The sequence below is a fragment of the Sarcophilus harrisii genome, chromosome 4, assembly GCF_902635505.1.
Source record: "Sarcophilus harrisii chromosome 4, mSarHar1.11, whole genome shotgun sequence".
Classification (NCBI taxonomy): Eukaryota; Metazoa; Chordata; class Mammalia; order Dasyuromorphia; family Dasyuridae; genus Sarcophilus; species Sarcophilus harrisii.
This window is the reverse complement of record NC_045429.1, coordinates 118,834,819-118,853,430: the sequence shown is the minus strand read 5'-3', so window position 1 is coordinate 118,853,430 and position 18,612 is coordinate 118,834,819.

Genomic DNA, 18,612 nt, shown 5'->3' with positions numbered 1-18,612 from the left:
TTTAATATTTCCAATTATGCTTTTTTTTTTTTTTTTTGGCAAAGCAATTGAGTGTCATACAGCTAGTAAGTATTAAGTGAGAATAGAAACTCTCCTGAAAGTAAATGTCCAAAAATGTACAGAAGAAATTGTAATAATGTCAACCACAATGTTATGTTACATTTTTATTTATTTTGTTTAATATTTCCAATTATGCTTTTTTTTTTTTTTTTTTTTTTTTTTTTTTTTTTTTTTTTTTGGCAAAGCAATTGAGTGTCATACAGCTAGTAAGTATTAAGTGAGATCAGATTTGAACTCAAATCCTTTTGATTTCAGGGCCAGTGCTCTATCCACTGTTCCATCTAGCTGTTCCTCCCCCACATGCACACACACACACACACTTACATTTTGATCTGATTTGGACCATACTTATAGGTGTGGTGGACTTAATGTTTGGCATCTCTGCATTATAGTTTTCAGCCATAGGTAGTATCAATATTATTTTCCCAATTTCCATATAAGGAAATTAATGTTCAGAGGAATAAAGTAACTTATGGTAGAAGGAAAACTTTCTATAGGCTTTTTAGGGAGTGGGTGTTGTACAGTAGAAAGAAGATCTGCCTGGTATCAGTGGGTCTGAATTCAAGTTCTAGCTTTCCTATTTCCTATTCATGCAACCATAGAAGATCACAATTACCCTGAGCTCTAGTTAGATCAACTGTATTGAGTTTTGGGAAGATTGGATCTCGTAAGATCCCTTTTGAATTTCATGAGCTATTTATTTCTGGGAGATGCTTGGAGATAGAGGATGCCAAAAGGCCATATGGTGATGAGGAAAATGGTGGGGAGGTGATCATAGGCATATTGAACAAACTAGGTATGGAAACTCCCCTGGAAACAAAGGTCATAGAATATATGGAAGAAGAAATGGTGAATAAGGTCAAAAACCACAGGGATACTAAAGATCAAGATAGAGAAATATCTGTGAAAGGAGTTCTGAGTAATAGTTGTACACCTGCTTCTCTGCTATTAATGGATTTGTTGAAAAGTAGAAGAAAGGGAACAATTGAACTGGGCCACTGTCTGTGGAAATATTCCTCTCTCACTGATCCTTATTGTCCCTGTGGATGGGGCTTGGTGAATAATAAGCCGTCACCATGGACAGCAGCCTTTCCCAGCCCTGACACTTGCAGACGGATGGGCTGAGCTGCAAATGCCTGTAAAATGAGACAATGAGGCTGGGTTTGATTTCTTTTGATACCACCTTTACCTATTCTGCATCTGACTTATTTACAATCCTAATGCACAAAGGCTTTGTCCCAGAGTCTGTAATAAAGCTGGGCCTATTGTTCTCCTTCATTTCTGCCTTACAGTGCTTCCCTGACCCCTTGGGAACCATATTAAATTATTCTCTTGAGATTCTTACACATAAAATTAGAAGTTCTCCGTGTGTGTGTGTGTAACTAATTTTTATCAAAACAAAAAAAACTGATTTGTGACTGCAAATTATCCCTTGCCTAACTATAAATCTGAGTGCTGGGTATTTTGGATTTTGCAATGTATGACACTCACTATTATGTTATTTATTATTTTTGCAGGACTAAAAAGTATATTCTAGGGGGTACAATAGGTAAAATATGCAAAACCTGTCTTAGGAAAAAGTCACATTGCTGCCTATATATTTATTTTTAATCCAGTAGATATTAAATTTGGAAAATCTTATTTTTCCTTATATCATGCAAGAAAGATACTTGGTATCCAGGACCAGTGTAGGTAGTTTCTTCATTTCTTGAAAACAACTGATATTTGCCCAGAATCTTCATTTCCCATAAATTTCTCTGATTTCCTCTTATGACAGGAACAGTTCTCTTTTGTGAAAGAATCATCACAAATAAGAAAACACATTTTGCAGAGCTTTATTTTTCAAGTCAGTCAAATCCTGTGATTCTGACTTTTTTTTTTTTATGAGATTGTCGGAGGGCAGGAATGATTCATTGTGTTATTCCTACATATAATAAAGACTCAATATATATTTTTAGGGGAGGGGAAAATTATTCACATTTACATAGTACTTCAAAGCATATGAAGTGCTTCCCCTAAAACAATCCTTCAGAGTAAAGAGGGCCAAGGTTCCTATCCTTTTACAGATGAAGAAATTGAATATCATCAAATTTAAGTGACTTAATAAAGGTAACAAAGCCAACAAGAGCCACATCTGAACTTCTACCATTTAACTTAGTGCTTTTTACTGTTTGAAGTTTTGAATTAGGATTGACGGTTATCAAAACTATAGGAATCTTTCCAACTGAAAATGAACATATTATATGTGTGAGCCCTCAAACGGAGTGACATGGAACATGTAACTTTTTGTCACAGTATGGTGTATGACTTTGAGTTGAGTGCTCTAGTTCTGCCCCTGACTGATTTAGCAAATATGGCCACAAGCAAGTCATGTAACTTCTGGATTTCCTTCTCAGCAAAATGAGAATGTTGGAATACATGAACTCCAAAGTTTATTATAACATTAAAATTATTTGATCTTGTGAGTAGGGACTTTTTCTTTTGTATCTGACAGGGTCAGAATGGATGTGTATTTATATTTATGTATGTGTGAGTGCAATGTACATACATGCATGAACACACATATGCATATGTTTAAGGATTATCTTGTATGTTAGGAAGAAGGGAGTGTATTTCATTGAAGGTGCTTTTCTTTAGTTTCTGTTTAACCATGTCAGCATAGAGTAGTTCATCTTTGCTCCATCTCCACTTCTTCACCTTCCACATAGTAGAAAAAATAAGAGTTGTTTAAGCGTATTCCTTTAATAAAAAATGCTTTCCACTTAACAAGAATTTGTTTCCCCCCACACTGAAAAAGAAGACTCTTGTAACAAATATACATGGCCAAACAAAACAAATTTCCACACTCATGAAATCCCAAAAATGCTCTGACTTGGGAGGTATGTGGGATTCTTCACCACTGTATCAGCACTGGTCACTTCATTGGTCAGATTTCTTATGTCATTTGAAGCTGGTTTTTTTTTTTTTTTTTTTTTTTTTTTTTTTTTTTTACAATGTTATCATTTTATATGTATAAATCATTCTCCTGGTTTTACTCACTCCATTCATCAGCAGTTCATTAAAGTTTCTTAGGTTTCTCTGAAACCTTTATTTTTTATAGCACACTAGTACTCAATTATATCAATGTGACACAATTTGGCCAGCCAGTCTCCAGTCTATGGGCTAGAAAGATGAAGCATAAAAATGAATTTAAAATCAAAATACTTAAGAGTCAAGTTTTGGCTTGCTATCTGTATTACTGTTGCTATCTCTGTGATTGTGGTTAAGTAGGTAGGTTTCTCTGGTTCTTGGTTTCTTAAAAGTTTTATTTTTTATTAATGTTCTTTTTACCTTATCATGACAATTTTTATATAAAGCCTTCCCTCTACTCTCCTTAGATTGCATTCTCTCTTATAACAAATAAAAACAGCTTAGCTACTATTGATACACTCATTCTATGAAACATTTTGGTTTTATAGACTCCTGCCACTGCACAGAAGAGGGAAGCAAATTTTATTATCCTATTTCCTGGAATACAGTTACAAATTAAAACAGCTTTGCTTTTTTTTTTTTTTTTTTTTTTCAGATATGCAGAATGACAATGGTAGGTTCTTTAAAGATTGTAAGAAAGCTTCAGTATTTTAGAGGGGTGGAGTAAGCAATCAGGATTATGTGACTTGCCCATGGTCACATGAATAATAAATATCAAATTTGAACTCAGGTCTTAATGATTCCAGGGCCAGTACTCTATAGAACACACAGTTTGAAGTGTCCATTAGGCAGTGGGAGATATCAAAATGGAGATCAGAAAGAAATCTAAACTAGATAAGTAAATTTAAAAGTTATCTGAATAAGGTCAGTTCCAATAGTCTCGTGATGGAGAAAGTCATCTGCACCTAGAGAGGGGACTGTGGGAACTGAGTGTGGATCACAACATAGTATTTTCACTTTTTGGTTGTTGTTTGCTTGCATTTTGTTTTCTTTCTAATTTTTCTTGTGCAGCATGATAATTCTGGAAATGTTTAGAAGAATTGTATATCTTTAACATATAGTGGATTACTTGCTGTCTAGGGGAGGGTAGGAGAAAAGAAGGGAGAAAAAAATTAGGAACACAAGGTTTTGCAAGGGTGAAAGTTGAAAACTACGTATTTATTTTAAAATAAAAAGATTTTTTAAAAAAGAAAGTCATCCGAATAATGATGATAATTAAATCCATGGGAGTTGATAAAATAACTAAACAAAAAAGTATATAAAGAGAAGAGAGTCCAAGAGAGAGCCTTGGGGGAGACTATATTTAATCAACATGACTCAGGTGAGGATCCATCAAAGAATATTGAGGACAAGTAAGATGGGTAAGAGAACCAGGAGAAGGCAATGCAAACAACAAAAGAAAACAAAACAAAGACTTTAAAGGATGAGAGTCATGGACAGTGTCAAAGATTGAACATAAAGTCAGGTTTGAGAAAACTGTTAGTAGATATAGCAAGTAAGAGATCATTAATAAACTTGAAGAGAGTGATTTCAGGTGAATAATGAGATTGGAAATCATACTGCAAAAAGTTAAGGAGAGAGGGAGAAGAAAGAAAATCAAGGCATTGATTTTTCTCAAGTAGTTTAGCTACAATAGAATGGAGAGATATAGGATGATAACTAATAGAAATGAGTGTCTGAAGTGAGAGCTTTTTTTAGTAATAGATTTTTTCAAAATACATGCAAAGATAGTTTTCATCATTCACCCTTGTAAAATCTTATGTTCCAGTTTTTTCTCCTTTCCTTTCCCCCATCTCCCTCCCCTAGACAGCAAGTAATTCAATATAGTTAAACATGTGCAATTCTTCTAAACATATTTTCATATTTATCATGCCGCACAAGAAAAATCAATCAAAAAGGAAAAAAAAGCAATCAAATAGCAACAAAAAGAATGAAAATACTGTGTTGTGAGCCACAGTCAGTTCCCCTGGTCCTCTCTCTGGATGCAAATGGCTCTTTCCATCACAAGTCTTTTGAAATTGGCCTGAATCACCTCGTTGTTGAAAAGATGAAAACATCAGAGTGATCATCCCATAATCTTGTTGTTGTGTACAATGTTCTCTTGATTCTACTCACTTCACTTAGCATCAGTTCATGTAAGTCTCTTCAGAACTTTCTAAAATCATCCTGCTGATCATTTTTATAGAACAATAATATTCCATTACATTCATATACCATAACTTTTTCAGCCATTCCCCAATTGATGGGCATCCACTTTCCAATTCCATGATTTTTTAAGGATGATTCTCTCATTTTTGTGGGCAAGAGAGAAGCAGCCAGTAGTCAGAGAGAGTCTAAGGATTGGTAAGAGTCACCTAACCCTATTTATCTAAGTTTCTTCATCTATAAGATGAGCTGGAGAAGAAATCTTTGCCCAGGATCTTTGCCAAGAAAATCCCAAATAGGGTCAGGAAGAATCAGACATGACTAAAATGACTAAACAACAGTTGCAACATACAATGATGACAATAAAGAATAGAATACAATATCATATAAGAGGCACAAAGTGCTATGTAGGTTCAGAAGTATTTTTCCAGTTAAATCATAGCTAAGACAATATGTTAGCAGAGACTTTCACAAGCTACTAGTGCATTGAAAAGATATAAGTGGAAGTACCTGGTAATGTCTGTTTAACAGAAGAAAGTTAATGGAGTTATCATCTCTTAAAGTATTTCAGGGGCTGTTATGTAGAAAAGTGTACAGACTAATTCTTCTTATACCCACAGGGAAAAACTAGAAGCAATATGTGGAAGCTATAAGGAGACATTTGTCAATTATGTACAGAAAAACTTTCTAACTCTTGGAACTTTTGTCAAGTGGAATAGCCAGCCTCCAGATGTAAATTTCCCTTCATTAAACATCTTCAGTAAAAATTTCAATGACAAGGTACCAAGATTGTTGATCTAGATGATTTCTGAGAACTCTTCTTTAATGTAGAATCATAGAATCTAACAACATCACAACTGAAGGTCTTAGAAAGGATCTAGCCCAACTTCTTTTGACTAATGAGGAAAATGAAAACTGAGAAGTTATCATTTGCTCAAGGTCTCATGCTAGTTAGTACCAGCTCCATTAACTCATATAATTTATTAACTCATTTGTTAATTAATCTATCTATTCATTTATTCAATTTTAATTAATTAATTTATATCTCTCATTGTCTCTCCTCTCTCTTCTTTTCTGTCTTTCTCTCTTCCTCCATCTCTCTCTTTCTTCATTTATCTTAGAAAAAAGGAGAATAAATAAAACATTTTACCTTGATTTTGATGCCCTATTAACTGCCACAATCATAATGAGTGACTCCCTGGATTGTGAGTCGAAAGAACTGGAATTAAATCTTGACTCTGACATTTTACCAGTCATAGAACTTTAGTCAAGTCACTTACATTTCTAGACCTGGGATTAATTCATCTGTGAACAAAAATTACTCCATTTATTCTAATAACTAAGTGCCCTTTACTTTCCCAATCACTTCGTTCCTGCCAAAAGAACCCAGAAATGCTAGGTAGTAGGAAGACCTGCTACCACCAAGGATGTTCTCTCCTCACTGCCATTCTCCCAGAACTTCTTTTTAACAAGAATAACCAGGTTACAGGAATGCCTATTACCATAGAGGACTCCTGCCCTAGAAACTTGACAACTCATATAAGATAATATGGAAATCATGGATTTTCTTCCTTCTTGTGAGGGATAGAGACCACCAGGCTTTATTATTTGCTCTGTCACTGCTTCCTATAGTCCTATAATACTTAACATCTATTCTACAGTTTACCTCCCACGAATCCCCACCCCCACAAAACAACCTAGAAATGCTAGAGAGTGAGAAGACCTGCTACTACAAGGATGTCCTCTTCTCATGGCTCCTTCCCCCCCCCCCAACTTCTCCTTAAGAAGAATGGCCAGGTGTGAGGAATACCTGCCACAAAAAAAGGACATCCTGCACTAACAGTATGACTACTCACACAGGATGAGATGAAACTCACAAGGTTAGTTATTCCTTCCTGTGAGATGGGGAACCACCAGACCTTACCATTTTCCCTATCACTTCAAGAAACTTTTGATTCTTGTAGTCTTCTAATCTTTCCCACCTGTCCTACAATCACTCAGTAATATATCATTTGATCTACTTAGGTAACCTTAAAGACTCCGGAGCCTTGCCATCTACCCTACAATTGGTCTTCTTTTGTGTATTGTCTCCCCCAGTTAGAACATGGGCTCCTTGAAAGCACAAACTGCCATGATATTTCTATTTGTGCCCCCAACATTGATTACAGTACTTGACATATAGTGCTTAATGAATTTTTTTCCATCCTTTCATTCAGTCACATACTACATACCTCATGGGACTGCTCTGATGAAATTACTCTTAATTCTAAAGCATGGTTTTAAAAATTCATTAATGATGAGTTGTTCTTATTTCTAATGAAAGGAAAAACAGGGTGTTAAATTTGAATCACAGAATTTCATTGATGAGCAAATCATGTTGAACTCACCTGTCAACACTGCATCTTTTCCCTTTTATTCTTTTGTTTTTTTAGCTGCAGGGCTGTTCCCCATTAATCAATTTCTTCCCACTCCTGCTGGTTACCTCCTATTGTGTGGCAATCAACTGAAATGAGGTGATGAATGCTGCGTCTTTTTTATTAAATAACTAAGCATATTCAGATCATAAAAATGATGCACTACCAATGGGAAGTTACTTCATCATTCAAACACACCAAAGAAGTCCTATACTTGGGAGGCAAAATACCAAAGTTCTGGCTTATCAGAATACATGAGTTCAGGATCTGACTCTTGCTAGCAATGTGATCTTGGGCAAATCATTTGGTCTCTGTTTTATCCTCAGTTTCTTATCTATAAAATGAGGGAGTTGAACCAAGTGTCCTCTCATTCCTTACTCTGGCATTCTGAAGTTCCTCTAACATTTTCCCATTTATATTGAGGCCTGTGATTAAATACTTATGGAGATCAGCTGTTCTCCTCCCTTTTCCAGTGTTGACTTTAGGATAGGACTGAGGAAATATTAGTCAGGAAACTCTATATGTGTATTGTGTGTGTTTGTGTATGTGTGTGGATAAACTCTTTAAGGCTAGGGGTCATGTTTTATACTTCCACATAAATCCTTTCCCCCTAATGCTATGCACAGCATCTCAGCCAAAGATCCATACTTGCTGAATGAATAAATGAATGAATGAGAGCAGTGAATGAGAGAAAGTGAGAGATAGGTGAAAGGAGAATAAGTGAGATATAGTTTGACAATTATATATAAACAGAATAATTTTTCATGGTTGTCAAAACATCAATTGTCCTATTTAATAATTAATAAATAAACCCATTCTATAACATTTGCATATACAATGTCCACACACTTTCAAGGAGAAGACCTACAATGGGCACTTTTGAATTCCCAAATGATTTGGAATTGGAAGGATGATCTAGAATTTTTCTTTCCGATGTAAGAATTTTGTGAAATAGCAAAATACAGATTAAGGGAAATTTGTTTTTCCTCCTCAGTCTAACTTGAAATTTGTTTATCCATATTTGTACCCTTATTGCCCAGGATCATGTAGACTGAACAATCTCTGGATAAGCAAATAGACCCAGAACCTGAAGTAAGGTTGTCTAATCTACTTATCTTGTTTTATTTGAACCCTGGGCCGTAGAAGACAGGGACAGTTTTGTGTGCCTGTTTGCTTGGAGAGGGGATTGATTAATTATGTGCTTCTGGGAAAGAGAAATCTCACCACAATTTGAATCCTCCCTCTCTTAGATTCCAATGGGCCTTTTCTGGACATTTCTGTTAGAGTTGCTGTGAACAGCTTGTATGCAAACAAGTACACTAATGCCATTTAATTGTTCAGTAAGATGGGAGTCTGGGATTTTGGGGTTTTCTCAAGTACTGTTATTATGTATTATTACAGTTCACTTTTTAATCTTCTTTGGCTGAAGTTTAGATCCCTCTGACATTGACAGTAGGCCTCAGGAGGGAATATATTCACAGCATTGCTCCTGGTCTGGAGAGACATTTTAAAGTTGCAATCCTTTCAATCCTTTATCTTCTCCTCCTTTAATATGATGAAAGCATTTGTCTTCTAGTAGAAGTATCTCCTTTGCCCAATGACTTCAATTCTGTATTAGTTGTATTAAGCCCTTTAAGAAATACTTTCACATGAGTCCTGTTTGAAGACCCTCTGAAAATCCTCTGGAAGTTTAGTCTTCTTTCCATTTGCCCACTTCCTAATATCTTGCCTCCTTGGCATCTTATTGTGCATCTGTTCTTAAATGTGATAACTTTCTGAAGGAAATGGCCATTACACTCAAACACCGCCCCCCACAACCCCTCCTCTGTGGGAACTTACATCTCTCTCTCTCTCTCTCTCTCTCTCTAATTAATGGATTTTTCTTTCTTTCTTTCTTTTTTTTTGTTCAAAGCCATCTGCCTATTTCTTGGGGTGGGGGATAGCACATGATTAATGGGCTGTTGATGTTCCCTGTATCCCACATACCTTACTGTATATCCAAGGCTCTGTTGGCTTTGAAATAGACTTTTTTTAAAAAGAGGGGTAGAAACTTCGAATTAATAGTAGCATTGTACTTCATGTGACCTTAGGTTTGCAGCTTCTAAACAATCTCTCTCTAATAATGTGGCTCATTAATGCAAGCTGATTTCGAGTAGAGATTCTGTCGAAGCCAAAATGACACACACTTTAATAAAGTAAGTCAGCTTTATCACAGTACCATCCCCTACTTTGGCCTCTTAATTAGGGCTGCTTTTGCTTCAGCCTGTTATCTCTTGGGATTGGACAATCTGGCAGGCCAGTATCTGAGCCCTGTCATGCAATCACTGGGTTGAGGCACAGTTAAAAAACAAAAAACAAAAAACAAACAAAAACAAATACCAATTGAACATAGTTATTACACAGGGATGATTGGATCTTTTCCAGGTTAGCAGAAAAGTTCTTCTATCAGGGATCCCCATACAACACACCATTTAAAATAAATCTTTTAGAATAATTTTTCCTGTACTTTTTATTCATCTCAGACTATGCTCTTTTTCTTGAAAATCATTCTTATTTTCTTGATCACATGGGAATATTCATACAGATCTAGAAAAAACACTCCATTTGAGTAAGAAGATATGCCCTAAGCCAATATCCTGTGAAAATTATCAGAAGACCATCCATTTCTCCATCATAAACCATTAATTAAACAGCTGCTTATCACCAAGCAAATGCAAAGATAATTGAGACTTAGCCTCATCCTCATGGTGTTTCCAATCTAATTGAGGGTGGAGTGGATATGACAAATACACATACATACAATGCCATACAATAATGATAAGGAAGAAGAGAATATAATAAGAACATACAGGGGTATAAAGTGCTCTATAAGGTCAAAGGAAGTATCTTTTTGCTTAACTCAGGACTAAGCCTTTGATACAGTGACTCCATCTTTAAAGGACATATTTGAAGTATCTTCCACTAAGAAGATCTTTGAATCCAGTGGGACATCTACATTGGGAGAGTCTTTGGATGGTTTTTCTCTAAACACTGCTCTACTTAGTCTCTTTCCTCCTAGATGGAAACAAGAAAACACCGAATTAGCTCCAGGGGCCTTTAGACTATTTGAATTCACTAACTCCCAGAAGGAAGGATGTTTTTCCCTTTCTGTTTTGCATAGACATATTATGAAAATCACAGACTCAACTAGTTCCCTCTGAAGAGTAGTTCTGAGCTGGCTTTGGACGGCTATGATATTTTGAAGTAGCACTAGGAAGAAAAGGGACCCGAGATCTCCAAATGATTTCTGTGAGGTCAGTTGCTCCTTCTAAGAAGTTTAAAGGACCATTTCCATCTTTCTAGAAGTGCCACACCAATCTCTTCCTGGTCCCTCTTATATACTTTCTGCCTCTGCCTCTGCCTCCATCTCTACCTCTATCTCTGTCTCTGTCTTTGTTTCTGTCTCAGTCTTGATCTCTCTCTTTCTCTTTCTCTCTTCCTCCCTCTTCCCATGTGTAGTCCTGGGTAGTGCTGATGATAATGAGATTTTTTCAGCCTAGATCAATGTATAAGTATTCTGGGGGGGCAGGGAGGGGGTAAGTAAGTGAGTGTCTAGAGTTAATATATTTCCTTGCAGAGATCTCTATCCTACTTTTAAGCTGAACAAAACAGGGGAAGAATTACATTAAGTAAAATAAAATATATATTTATTTAGTGCCTTCTATATTGTGCCACACACTGGAGAAATAAAGATGAAAAAATGAAATGGTCCCTGATTTCAAAGAGCTTAACCCTCAATGGGAGTGAAACATATTCATAGAATATGATTAAATTAGAATACTATAAAGAAAAAAAGGGGAAAGACTATTTTCTGTTGGAGGTAATAATGGAAAGTATGAGGGATTTGGAGGCAGAAGGTCTTCATTTGAATTCCAGCTTTGCTACTCATTGTCTAGATAACTTTGAGCAAGTCACATAATAACTTAGGAGCTGAGGCCTAAAATGTGGAGATTAGACTATATTGGTATAGTGTTACCTAGTTGCATAGATGACCTCAAAAAGCCTTTTTTGCTCTAAATTTATGATCTTATTATGAGAAAATATGTCTCAAGGAGATAGCATTCAAGTTGGCACTTGAAAAAAGTGAAGGGACTTCTGGGGGTAGAGCCAAGATGGCAAGTAAAGTGAGGAAACTGCTCAACCTCTCTAAGTTTCCCTCAAAAACAACATGAAACCAAGCCTCTGAATAGAGTCTGATGGAATGAAACTACTCTCTAGCTCAAGATAGATTTAAAAAACTTCAAGAAAGGTCAGTCTCACTGAGGTGAAAAGGATATTCAGCCCTACCCAGATAGACTGTGGGAAAGTCAGTGAGAGGGGGTTTTAATCATAGCAAATCAGCAATTAAGGCCCTTAGTCTTAAGTCAGAAGAGAAGCAAATCAGTGGGGCAGCTTCCAGTCCCAGCTCAAAAGGCAAACTTTGTGAAGCCAAGATATTTCCTAAAAAAAACAAAAAACAAAAACAAACAAAAAAAAAAAAACAGGCAAAGATACAACCTGTAAATACAAGAAACCCCTATCCTCAAAGCCAAGGTTCAGAAAGGCACAGGAACTGCTGTTTTTACCCCAGAAGCAGAGTTGTACCTTAAAAGTAAAAAAGAGGCAATACCAAAAGAAAAGTAAAAAAATGATCAAGATACAGAAAAGAACCTTGACCATAGAAAGCTACTATCCTGACAGGGCACACCAAAACACAAACTCAGACCGGGACAAAGAGAAAATCTCAAAGAATGATATAAATTGGTCTCAAGCCCAAAGAGGCTTCTTGAAAGTGCTCATAAAAGATTTTAAAAGGCAAATAAGAAAGTTAAAAGAAAAAAAAATGAGAAAAGAAATGGAAGCATGCATGAGAGAGTCAACAGTTTGGAGAAGGAAAGAAAAAAAAGTCTGAACAAAACAATTCTTTAAACAGTAGAATTAACCATATGTAAAAAGATATATAAAAACTAACTGAAGAAAATCACACATTAAAACCAGAACAGGGCAAATAGAAGCTAATGACTGTGAGACAGCAAGAATCAGTCAAATACACTAAAAAGAGTGAAAAAAACTCGAAGAAAATTTGAAATACCTCATCAGAAAAACACCAACCTGGAAAATAGATCCAGAAGAGATAATTTAAAAAATATTGGCCTACCTAAAGAACTTAACCAAAAAAAGAGCCTGGATTACATTCCATAAGAGTTCACTAAGGAAAATTGCCTAATATTCTAGAAACAAAGGGGGAAATACTGATTGAAAGAATCCATTGATCACCTTTAGAAAAAGATCCCACAAGGAAAACCCCAAGGAACATTATTGTCAAATTCCAAAGCTACAATCTCAAAGAAGAAGTAGCACAAGCTGTCAGACAAAAACAATTCAAATTTCAAGGAGTAACTGTCAGAATTACTCAGGATCTGGCCACTTCTACAATAAAGGATCAGATGGCCTGGAATACCATATTCCAGAAGATCAAGGACTTAGGGTTCCAACCAAGAATTAACTACCCAGCAAGATTCAGCATCATCTTCCAGGGAAGATAATGGAGCTTTAATGAAGTAAGAGACTTTCAATCATTTCTATTGAAAAACAACTAAACAGAAAATTTAATCTGCAATCACAGGTTTCATGAGAAACATAAAAAATTAAACAGAGAGAAAATATATATTATTTAAAGGTTAAACTGTTTACATTCCTAGATGTGAAAATAATATCTGTAACTCTTGAGAACTATATCTGTAACTGGGACAGAAGGGGGGGGGGGCATCACATAGACTGAATGGACTCTGATGTGATGACATCAAGAAAAAGACATTAAGAGGTGGAAAGAGGTCTGTATTGGAAAAAGAGGAAAGAGGAGGTGCAATGGGAAAATTCACATGAAGAGATGCAAAAGGCCTGATTGTAAAATCAAGGGAGAAAAAGGAGGAGAATAAGAATTGAAACTTGATCTCATCAGTTTTGGCTCTAAGAGGGAATAACTTAATCATTCAGTTGGGTCTAGAAATTTATCTAGCTCTATAAAGAAGTAGGAGGAGAAAGAGCAAAAGAAAAGGGAGGGATAGGATATAAGGGAAGGTTGAAACACTAGGGGAAAAGGTAAGAGAAGGAGGTAAGGATTGATAGAAGATAAGGTAATGGGTGGAGTGGGTTTAAAAAACATTACCAAGAGAATGAGGGAAGAGTGATAGGAGATAAAGTAGTGGGTGGGGTGGGTAAAAAAAAAAAAAAAACTCAAGTAAGAAAAGGGGGAGGGATGATAGGAGATAAGGTAGTGAGTGGGATGAATAAAAAAACAACGCAGGACTGAGGGCAGTGTGGAAAGAGAGAATAAAGTATATATAGGGGAGAAAATGGGATGGAGGGAAATACAGAACTGGTAATCATAACTGTGAATATGAATGGGATAAACTCTCCCATAAAATGGAAGTGAATAGCAGAGTGAATTTTAAAAAAGGATCCCACAATATGTTGTTTACAAGAAACACATTTGCCACAAAGAAACACATACAGAGTAAAGGTAAAAGGCTGGAACAGAATTTATTATGCTTCAGCAGAAGTAAAGAAAAGCAGGGGTAGCAATTCTAATCTCAGATAAAGCAAAAGCAAAAACAGGTCTTATTAAAAGAGATAGAGAAGGAAAGAACATCTTAATAAAGGGTACCATAAATAATGAAGTGATAATGATGTATATACACCAAGTGATACAGCAGGCAAATTCCTAGAGAAGATTTTAAGCTAGTTAAAGGAAGAAATAGACAGCAAAACTCTTCTAGTGGGAGACGTAAACGTCTCTTCTCAGAGTCAAACAAATCTAACCACAAAGTAAACAAGAAAGAAACTAGGGAGGTTAATAGGATCCTAGAAAACCTAGATATGATAGATCTCTGGAGAAAATTGACTAGGGACAGGAAGGAATACACCTTCTTCTCAGCAGTACATGGTATCTATGCAAAAATTGGTGATATATTAGAACATTAAAATGTCACAATCAAATGCAGAAAGGCAGAAACAATAAACACTTCTTTTTCAGACCACAATGTAATAAAAAATCACATTCAACAAAGGGCTAGAGAAAGATAGACTAAAAACCAATTGCAAGTTAAATAATCTAATTATAAAGAATAAGTGGGTCAAACAACAAATCACAGAAACAATCCATAATTTCATTCAAGAGAATGACAATAATGCCACAACATACCAAGACCTATGAGATGCAGCCAAAGCAGTTCTTAGGGGAAATTTTATATCTCTAAATAGCTACATTATTAAAATAGAGAAAGAGGAGATCAATGAATTAGGCAATGAACTAAAAAATATAGAAAAAGAACAAATTAAAACCCCCAATTAAATACCAAATTAAAAATTCTAAAACTCAAAGGAGAGATTAATAAAATAGAAACTAAGAAAACTATTGAACTATAAATAAAATGAAGAGTTGCTTTTATGAGAAAACCAACAAAATAAATAAACCTTTGGTTAACTTAATCAGAAAAAGAAAAGAAAAAAAAATACAAATCACCAGCATCAAAAATGAAAATTTATCACCAATGAAAAAGAAATTAAAGCAATAGTTAGAAGCTATTTTATGGCAACTGTATGGCAGCAAGTCTGACAATTTAACTGAAATGAATGAATATTTACAAAAATATAAATTATCCATATTAGCAAAAGAGGAAATAAATTACTTAAATAGTCCCATTTTAGAAAAAGAAATTGAACAAGTCATTAATGAATTCCCTAAGAAAAACTCTCCAGAGCCAAATGGATTCACAAGGGAATTCTATCAAACATTTAAAGAACAATTAATTCCAATACTATGTAAGCTATTTTAAAAAATAGGTTAAAATAAAGAGTACTGACAAATTCCTTCTATGACACAAATATAGTACTGATACCTAAACAGGAAAAACTAAAACATAGATAGAAATTTACAGACCAATTTCCCTAATGAATGTTGATGCAAAAAATTTCAACAAAATATTAGTAAAGCAATCACAGTAACTTAGCAGCTTGATAATACACTATGACCAAGGGGGATTTATACCAAGAATACAGGACTGATTCAAAATCAGGAAAACTATTATCATCATCAACCTCATCAATAACAAAACCAACAGAAATCATATGATAATCTCAATAAATGATGAAAAAATTTTTGACAAAATACAGCACCCATTCCTATTAAAAAATCACTAGAGAGCCTAAGGATAAAGGGAGCTTTCCTTAAAATGATAAACTACATGTATGTAAAACCTATAGCATTATTTGTAAGGTAGAGAAGCTGGATGCATTTCTAATAAAATCAGGAATGAAATAAAAATGTCCATCATCATCAACTTGAAATGCTGACTTTAGCAATAAGAAAAAAAAAAGAAATTAAAGGAATTAGAATAGGCAATGAAGAAATAAAGCTATTACTCTTAGCAGCTGATTCGCATAGAGGATCCTAGAAAATCATCCAAAAACCTATTGGAAACAATTCACAGCTTTAGCAAAGTTACAGGATATAAAATTCACAAATCATCAGCATTTCCTTTTATTACTGACAAAGCCCATCAGCAAGAGATAGAAAGAGATATTCCATTTAAAATTATGGTAGACAAAATAAAATATTTGGGAGTCTACCTGTTAAGACAAACCCAAGAGCTATATGAACACAATTATAAAACACTTCTCACACAAATAAAGTCAGATTTAAGTAATTGGAAAACTATCCATTGTTCATGGTTATGCCAAGCTAATATAATAAAAATGACAAGTTTCCTTAAATTAGTCTACTTATTCAGTGCCATACCAATCAAACTGCTAAAACATTATTTTATAGAACTAGAAAAAAATAACAAAATTCATTTGGAAGAATGAAAGGTCAAGAATATCAAAGGAATTAATGAAAAGAAAAATACAAAGGATGGTGACTTAGCAGTACCAAATCTTAAACTATATTATAAAGCAGCAATCATCAAAACCATGTTACTGGCTAAGAAACAGAGTGGTGGATCAGTGGAATAGATTAGATATACATGATACAATAATCAAGGCCTATAGTAATCTAGCATTTGATAAACTTCCAAACTAGCTTCTGGAATAAGAACTCACTATTTGACAAAAATTTCTGGGGAAAACTGGAAACTCGGCATAGACCTACATCTCACACCCTATACCAAAATAAAGTCAAAATGGGTGCATGATTTGGGAATAAAGGATGATACCATAAACAAATTAGGAGAATAAGGGATAATTTACCTATCACATCTTTGAAGAAGAGAGGAATTTATGACCAAAAAGTAGAGAACATCATGAAAGGTAAAATGGACAACTCTGATGACATTAAACTAAAAAGGTTTCGCACAAACAAAACCAACTGAAACAAGATTAAAAGAGAAGTATAAAGCTGGGAAAAAATCTGTACAGTCAATATTTATGATAAAGGTCTCATTTCTAAAATACATAAAGAACTTTGTGAAATTTATAAGAATACAAGTCATTCCCAATTGATAAATGGTCAAAGGATATGAACAGTTTTCAGATGATGAAATTAAAGCCATCTGAGGTCATATGAAAAAATGTTCTAAATCACTATTGATTAGAGAAATGCAAATTAAAATAATTGTAAGATACCAGCTCATACCTCTCAGATTGGCTGAGATGTCAGGAAAAGATGATAAATTTTGGAGAGGATATGGGAAAATTGGCACACTAATGCATTGTTGGTAGACTTGTGAAATGATCTAACTATTCTGGAAAGCAATTTGGAACTATGCCCAAAGGGCTATAAAAAACTGTGTTTGACTCAGCAATGCTATTACTTGGTCTGTATCCCAAAGAAATTATAAAGGAGGGGAAAGGACCAACATATGCAAAAATGTCTGTAGCAGCTCTTTTTGTGGTAGCAAAGAACTGGAAAATGAGTAGATGCCCATCAATTGGGGAATGGCTGAACAAGTTATAGTATATGAAAGTAATGGAATATTATTATTCTATAAAAATGATAAACAAGCTGATTTTAGAAAGGCCTGGAAAGATTTACCTAAACTCATGCTGAGCAAAACAAGCAGAACCAGGAATCCATTGTACACAATAATATCAAGAATGTGTGATGACCAACTATGAAAGACTTGATTCTTTTCAGTGGTTCAATGATTCAAAGCAATCCCAATAGACTCTGAACAGAAAATGCCATCTTCATCTAGAAAAAGAACTAAGGAGACTGAATGTAAATCAATACATACTATGTTCACTTCTTTTTTCTGTTTTTTTTTAATCTCTCCCATAGTTTTTCCCTTTTGCTCAGATTTTTCTTTCCCAACATTAATTCATAAAGCAATGTGTGTTAAAATAAACAAATGAATAAAAAAAGAAAAAATGAAAGATTTCACTGGATAGAGATGAGAGATAAATAAGTATAAGGCATAACATAAACAAAGGCAAGAAAGCCCTGGACAAGGGGAAAAGTGTTCTGTTTCGCCTAGAGCATAAGGAGATTAAAAAGTAGTAGTAGAAAGTGAATCTGGAAAAGTAGATTGATTGTATAGAGCTTTGAATGCCAAGCTAAAGAATTTTGCTGAATTAGTAGGAAAGAGAAACTCCTGAAAGTTTGAGGTCTGGGAAGTATGGTGGTCAGCCCTGTGCATTAGGATTATTATTTTTGACAGGTATGTGAAGGATAGAGAGGAGAAGAAGTCAGAGTTGGGAAATCCAGTTAAGAGGCCATTTTCAGTGATCTAAGGAAAAGTTGATGAGAGCCTGGATTATGGAATTGTGCTTGAAATAGGAAAAATAGGTGAGATATGTGATACAAAAAATGTATCACATAAAATGGATTTTAAATAAAGTAATTGGATGCCTGATGAGAAAGGAGACTGACTCTGAAGTTGTGAATCTGGTTGACTAAGAGAATGAGAATACCAATGACAAAAAAGTGAGTAAGGAGACATGAAATTTGAGAAGGATAATTTTGAAAATAGTTTTTGATAAACTGAGTTTAAATTATTGGCAGAGA